At 45.7% G+C, this 7,191-nt stretch overlaps 1 protein-coding gene across 1 annotated transcript in view; it reads right to left on the reverse strand.

The window, feature by feature from the left end:
* Positions 1 to 7,191, reverse strand: part of CCDC149 (coiled-coil domain containing 149) — a 196,280-nt gene that overhangs the window by 178,351 nt on the left and 10,738 nt on the right. The gene's annotated exons all lie outside the window — the stretch shown is intronic.

Below are 7,191 nucleotides of genomic sequence, written 5' to 3' on the forward strand. Positions count from 1 at the left end.
AGCCACAAAAAGGAATGGAGTCCCAATGCATGTCACAACAAGTGTGGACTGTGAAAACTTCATGCTGAGTGAAGTCAGACACAAAACAACAAACATTACATGATTGCACTTCTCTGAAATAAGCAAATACATAGAAACCAAAAACTATTAGTGGTTACCAGGAGTGGGAGGGAGGGTGAAAGGGAAATTTTTGTTTAGGGGACACTGAGTTTATGTTAATGGTGGGGGAATCCTTTGGAAAAAGGATAACAAGGATAGAGAACAGTTATACAACATGAGCTCTGGTAGCGTAGTGGTTACGAGTTGGGCTGCCAACCTCAAGGTCAGCAGTTTGAAACCACCAGCCGTTCCACAGGAGAAAGATGAGGCGTTCTGCTCCCGTAAAGATTTACAGCCTCAGAAATCCTGTGCAAGGTCACTATGAGTCAGAACTGATTCCACGATACTTAACAACAACAATACAACCTGAAGAATGTAATCAATGTTCCTGAATTGTACATGTGGCAAATGTTGAGATGGCATATGTTTTGTTATGTATATTTCCACCACAAGAAAAAGAAAAAAAAAAAAAGCAGCTTATTCAAAGCTTTAGCAAATAAGCAAAATGAGGATGGTCAGCAGACAGCTCTGGAGACAAAGGGGCAGCACGGTCCAGGCAGGAGATTGGCCAGGGCGATAGTCAGAATAGTGCAAAGTCAGAAGGTTAATAATAAGGGCTGATCAGAAGAAGACGCAGAAATGGAAGTTGCCCAGGAAGTGATTGAGTACCCTGCGACCACGCTGGAAGGTTTGCAAAGCAAAGAAAAGGGTACAGATTGACCCTGGCAGCACTTACCAGGCTGGAACAAATTAAAAAGCAAATTGGAACTGGCTAGGAAGAGGGGAGCTCCCATCCTCACTGCCTCCACCAAGATTGCTTTGGTCGTGGGGTCTGCAGATGGCCAAGCGAGTGAGTCCATCAATCTGTGCCCATCGGTATAAATTTTCACTGGCATCGTGTTGACAGCCGGCAGCTGAGACATCAACTGCCTCTGCACAACCATCTCTGAAGCCCTGGAGAAGGAAGGGGCTTCCCCAAAGCTTGGGAAGAATACCACCTCAGCATCACAGTTATCTGCAGAGGGTGGGGGCTTTAAAACACACGTTCACACCTCATCCCGTTGTAGCCTCTTTGTAAACTGAGAGCCACAAGGCAGCTACTGGTATGCTGAAGAGATTTCAGCAGAGCATCCAGAGAACACAAGGTATTGGAGAAGGTAGGGAAATAGCCCACAAGACACCACTCCTCAGTGAGGAAGCTTGATGGCTTATGTAACCCACTGCCACCTGAACCAGGAAGCTGGTCAGGACACCAGGCACATGAGGGGCTGGATGGATACTCATGTCCAGCTCCATCAGAGCCACCACCAGTCTGGGAAGATGTCAGGAGCAGGATGCACCAACAGACGAGCAGGGCCAGTTTCAAAGAAAATGGTGGGAACATGATAAAAGATCTTTCCTTTTATTGTTTTCTCCCCTCCTTCCTTCCCTTCCTCCTTTCTTCCTCTCTTCTCTATATAGCGAACAGGGCATTCAAGGTCTTCCCCCTTTCATCCTTCCTTCTTTTCTTTCTCCTTCCCTCTTTCAATTCGCTCTTCCTTCCCTTTCATAAGCATCAACTAAGCATCAAATGCCTGGCACTGTACTAGACACTGATGGAGAGCAGGGTAAGTGGTGGGTATTTGGGTGCAGGGGGTGCTCCAGGGAAGCAAGGCTCAAGGAGGCAACTGATGGGGCTGGAGTTCACTCTGCAGGCTCTGCCAAGGCATCCAAGAACTTGAAGGAAGGAATGGCAGAAGGCGTTTCAGAGCTTGGAATGGCCAGTCTAGTTGCAGCAAAGAAGAAAGAAGAACCTAAGAGGATGGTGCAACTATCCTGACAGGAGTTCAGAACCATGACCACAGCAGAGTAGCAGGAACAGTGGCACAGAATCCTTATTTAAGGACTTCTTCTAAAGCAGAACCTATAATAAGCCTGATGAACAATTAGATTGGGGTGAGAGAGTAAGCTGGGAGGAAATGTCAAGGATGCTGGCAAGATGGTGCCATTAACTGTGACGGGAGGATGAAGAGCAGAAGCTGGAGGCCACACTGAGTGTGAGGTGACTGGGGGACATGCCCAGAGGCCATGGAGAGGGATGAGAAAGCCAGTGTGGGTGCCAATGACTGCACAACCAGATGTCAGTAGGTTGAACTTGAAGAAAGATCACTGGATGTGGCAACAAGGAAGCTGGTCTTAGGTAGCTTTGGCAGGAGCATATTCACATGTAGGAACTGTTGAATTGGTACATGCTGTTCTGTGGATATTCTCAACAACAACAGTCAAATCATTTTTAAAAGAGCATTTTTCAACAGCCAAGAGTGCTGGAAGAAGACTCAAGTTGAGAGTGGATGGAAGCCAGGGGACAGATGGGCTCCTGTGTGTTGCGCAATCCTCACCTCAATCCAGCCACTTACAAACCCTCCTGGCAGATGGGTTACTGTCTTGAAATTTCCAAGTCACTTCCTCTCCCCTGCTCAAAGGGTACCATCATGCCACTGATCAGTTTTAGAATGAATGACCAGGCACATGGCCCTTGTGCTTTCTACACACCTAACAGGGTACTGTGAGTCAGAATTGATGTGATGGCCCTTCACAAAAACAGGGAACTCAAGGTTAGCACTAACAAACCACAGCCACGGCCCTACTCTGAGTCACCAAACAAACACCAGACAATCTGGGACTTCCCAAGCAAGTCCTGTAGCACGCTGTCTCTGCACCTTGGCTCTCTCCCTTCCCTCTGTCTAGAAAACCTTTGCTTTGCATTGCCACTTGCTAAAACCCTGCCCAATTTTCCTAGCCCAGTGTCACTTCCATCAAGAACCTTCCTGAAAGACAGAGCAGCTGAGGACTCTAGACTCATGGAAAGAGAAAGGCTTTGCGCTGGCAGCCAGGAGGCAGTTGTGCGGGATGTGCCCTAGGGCTGTTTAAATGATGATGTATTCCTGAGTGTTTTTGTGTACATCCAAAACTTCAACAGCAACAACAACAAAAAAAAGAACCTTCCTCAAGACTCCCAAGGAGCTCTGGTAGCATAGTGGTTACAAATCATTTGTTGAGCACCTGCTGTGTACAAGGCTTTGTGGGTTAGACATTTGCCTCAAGGGGTTTACAGTCTAGTGATGACACAGCATTGGGGGTAAACATCTTCAGTGTGCCGTGCTACTGTGTGCAAGGGCTCAGCAGTCCACAAGGTCAGCGTTCGAAACTACCAGCTGTTCTGCGGGAGAAAGATGAGGCTTTCTTCTCCCATAAAGATTTACAGCCTCAGAAACCCAGTACATGGTCGCTATGAGTTGGAACCGACTCCACGGCACATAACCACCACCACCGAGCCCCCAAGCCAAACATCTTTCTCCTTGACTGCTGAGCCCTTGCACACAGTAGCATGGCACACTGAAGATGTTTACCCCCAATGCTGTGTCATCACTAGACTGTAAACCCCTTGAGGCAAATGTCTACCCCACAAAGCCTTGTACACAGCAGGTGCTCAACAAACGTCTGGCACATGGTCCCCTTACCACTAGTCTGTTACACTATGTGTCACATTATGATGGCTTGCCTGCTACTGCGATGCTGGAAGCAATGCCAGTGGTATTTCAAATACCAGCAGGGTCACCCATGCTGGAAAGATTTCAGCAGCGATTCCAGACTAAAAAAGATAGACAGCAGAGGGATTGTTGTTAAATGCTGTCAAGTTGATTCTGACTGACAGCGATCCTGTACAGGGTTTCCGAAGAGCAGCTGGTGGGTTTGAACCACCGACCTTATGGTTTACAGTCCATTGCTTATCCTATAGCACCACACAAGAAGGATCAGTCACTGAAAATCTTAATATCGGTGGAACGCTGTCTGATATAATGACAGAAGATGAGCCCCTCAAATTAGAAGGCACTCAAATTATGCCTGGGCTTAGAGTTACCTCCTCAAAGTAGAGTTGACCTTACTGATGTGAAAGGAGCAAAGCTCGCTGGATCTTCAGTTGCTGATGGGCCATGACTCAAAATGAGAAGAAGCAGCTGGAAACTGTTATTAGGAGGAACGAGTCCCTAGAAATGCACATTACGCATGGTAACGTTGAGGGTCAACGATAAAGAGAAAGAGCCTCAACATGATGGATTAACACAGTAACTGCAACAATGAGTTCAACGTGACAATTGTGCAGATGATGCAGGACCGGGCAGGGTTTCATTCTGTGGTACACAGGGTGCAGTGAGTTGGAACCAACTGGACAGCACCTGGCAACAACATCCTCCCCTGCTAAGCACCCTGTCCACTGAGACATCAGCAGACTGTTTTTCACCTCTCTGTCACAATAACCAAAGGAGCTTGATGGCTGCTAATTAAAGAATCAACAGTTCAAACCCACTAGCCACTCTGCAGAAGAGAAATGGGGCAGTCTATTCCCATAGAGACTACAGCCTTGGGAACCTATGGGGTCGCTACAAGTCAGAACTGACCCAAGAACAAAGGGTTTCGTTCTTAGTTTGATCACACCGGCCAGCCAAATTCATCCTAACATCATAGATCGCCACCTTGGGTTGATCATTAGAAAAGCTTTAACAAGAGAGGCACATACATGAGTTTCTTTCCATAAATGATAGGAAATCAAAGTCAAGGTCCTAGAAGTGAGCCAGAACTAGATCTGTTCTGGAACATTGTATCAGTGCCCTCTCTTGGGTCCTGCTCCTCTTGGGTTATAGCACGAAGTCTCCTCATTCTACAATTCTTGTCTTCTGCCTCAACCCATAGAGGAGCTTACAGATCCACACACAGAGAAGGCCCTGGCCTTTCAAGGGCAGCATGTAAATAGTACATACAAGGTGCACAAGAGCAACAAGACAAAGAGCTCAACTCAAGCTTGGTGGCCATGGATGATTGTATGAGGGATGTGGTTTCTGCTCCACCTTGAAGAATTGGTAAAAGTTGGGGTGGGGGAAAATGGAGGGCTCACCCAGATGAGGGCAAGGTGTTAGTTAGCGGAAGATGGAAGCCTGAATGCATGACAGGTCAGTTTGGTGGAAGTAAGCAATTTATAAGGGGAATAACAACAGGTACGGCTAGAAAGATAGATCAAAGCCAACTTGAAGTCAACGTCTTGAATACCAGGTAATGGGGAGTCATTAGAAGTTTCTAAGTAATGGGAATGCATGAAAGAAACATTTTTAGGTGCTTAATTGGTTAGTTATATAGAGGGTAGATTGGCTTAAAGAAGGTCTGATATTTTGAACAAAATTAGGATATTTGTTGCAATAAAATCACGTAAGATAATGAAAACTTAAGTAGAGACTGAAAGAGGAGAAATAAAATGGGAAGACTTTAAAATAACAATACACCAAAGATTTGTGATCCTTGGGGACCAGGTATCCCCTACCACTGGCGCCACCTTGCCTAATGGACCAGAGAGAGTCGCACACTCTCAACTACACTAAGTTCTCTGCCATCAGGCACCCGAAGCCCCCATTTTGATTTTGATGGGGGCAAACCAAGCAAGTGGGTGAGAAATGCCATTCACTCTGGGCATTTTCATTCAGGGACGAGCCAAAGTCCGCTTCTAGTCTTCAGCCAATGTATTCTATTCAATGTGAAAGTCACCAAATTAATTTTTTTAACATAATAAGAGTAGAAATTGTCAATTTTAGAAGCACATATGCGAATTTCCCTGCACAGGCGAGAACATGAATCCCATTAGTTAAAAATAGAAGTTGTGCTCACTCTCCCCCACACGCTAATTTTAATAAACTTACTCTGAAATTAGCCTGCCACTATGAAGATAGCTGCTCATCAAAAATGTTCCCAGTAAGCACTAAGTTTGCCTCATAAGAGTTCAAGTATTCCCAGGAAACTCAGAACAACACAGAGTTCTAAACGAAACTCATCATCTTCTCTCCAGACTGGTTCATCCCCCAAATTCCCATAATACCCAGACCCACCACTCTCCCGCCATCCATCAAAGGCCATGTTAGCATCATTCTAGCCCACCTTCTGATTCCAGTTAGCTATGAAGTATTGTAGGGGATCTTCTATTAAAGTGTTTCTCTTACCCACCCTTTTTTTCTATTCCCACTGATGTTCTAGCTTATTATTTCATTCATTCATTCATACATCCAAACATTCACATATTCTACATTTAGTGAACACCTACAATGGGCAAGGTACAATGCTAAGTGCCAAGGTTACAGATTAATTCAAGATATGATCCCTACTTTTAAGGAGTTGATGGTTCTTTGGATCCAGGAAGGAAATGGTGGGGGAGTGGGGGGTGGGGAGAAATAGACAAGTCAATGGGAAGTTAGAAAAACCATGTGGCAAGTGGTTTAATTTAGGTGCAATGGGAGAAAATGGAAATGGTTTTGGTGTTTTCTTGTTATTGTTAGGTGCCATCAAGTTGGTAACAATTCATAGCAATCCTATGCACAATAGAATGAAACACTGCCTGGTCCTGGGCAAACCTCAAAATTGTTACTAAGCTTGAGCCCATTGATGCTGCCACTTTGCCAATCCATCTTGCTGGGGGTCTTCCTCTTTTTCTCTGACCCTCCACCTTACCGAACATGATATCCTTACCAAGAGACTGGTCCCTCCTGACAATATGTCCAAAGTATGAGAGACGAAGTTTGGTCATCCGGTCCTCCAAGGAGCACTCTGGCTGCACTTCTTCCAACACAGATCTGTTGGTTCTTTGGGCAGCCCATGGCATTTTCAATATTCTTCTCCAACACCAGAACTCAAAAGCATCAATTCTTTTACTGTCTTCCTTATTCACTGTCCAGCTTTCACATGCATATGAGGTTACTGAAAATACCACGGCTTGGGTCAGAAGCACCTTAGTACTCAAGCTGACATCTTTGCTCTTCAATATTTTAAAAAGGTCTTGTGTGTTGTTATTGTTGTTGTTGTTAGGTGCCATCGAGTTGGTACTGACCCATAGCGACGTTATGCACAGCAGAACGAAACACTGCCCGATCCTGGGCCAACCTCACTACTGTAGCCACGCTCTGAGTCCATCAATGCTGCCACTTGACCAATCCATCTCATTGGGGGTCTTCCTCTTTTCCTCTGACCCTCCACCTTACCAAACATGATATCCTTCTCCAGCAACTGCTCCCTCCT

This window comes from Chrysochloris asiatica, unplaced genomic scaffold, assembly GCF_000296735.1.
Source record: "Chrysochloris asiatica unplaced genomic scaffold, ChrAsi1.0 scaffold00089, whole genome shotgun sequence".
NCBI classification, from domain to species: Eukaryota; Metazoa; Chordata; class Mammalia; order Afrosoricida; family Chrysochloridae; genus Chrysochloris; species Chrysochloris asiatica.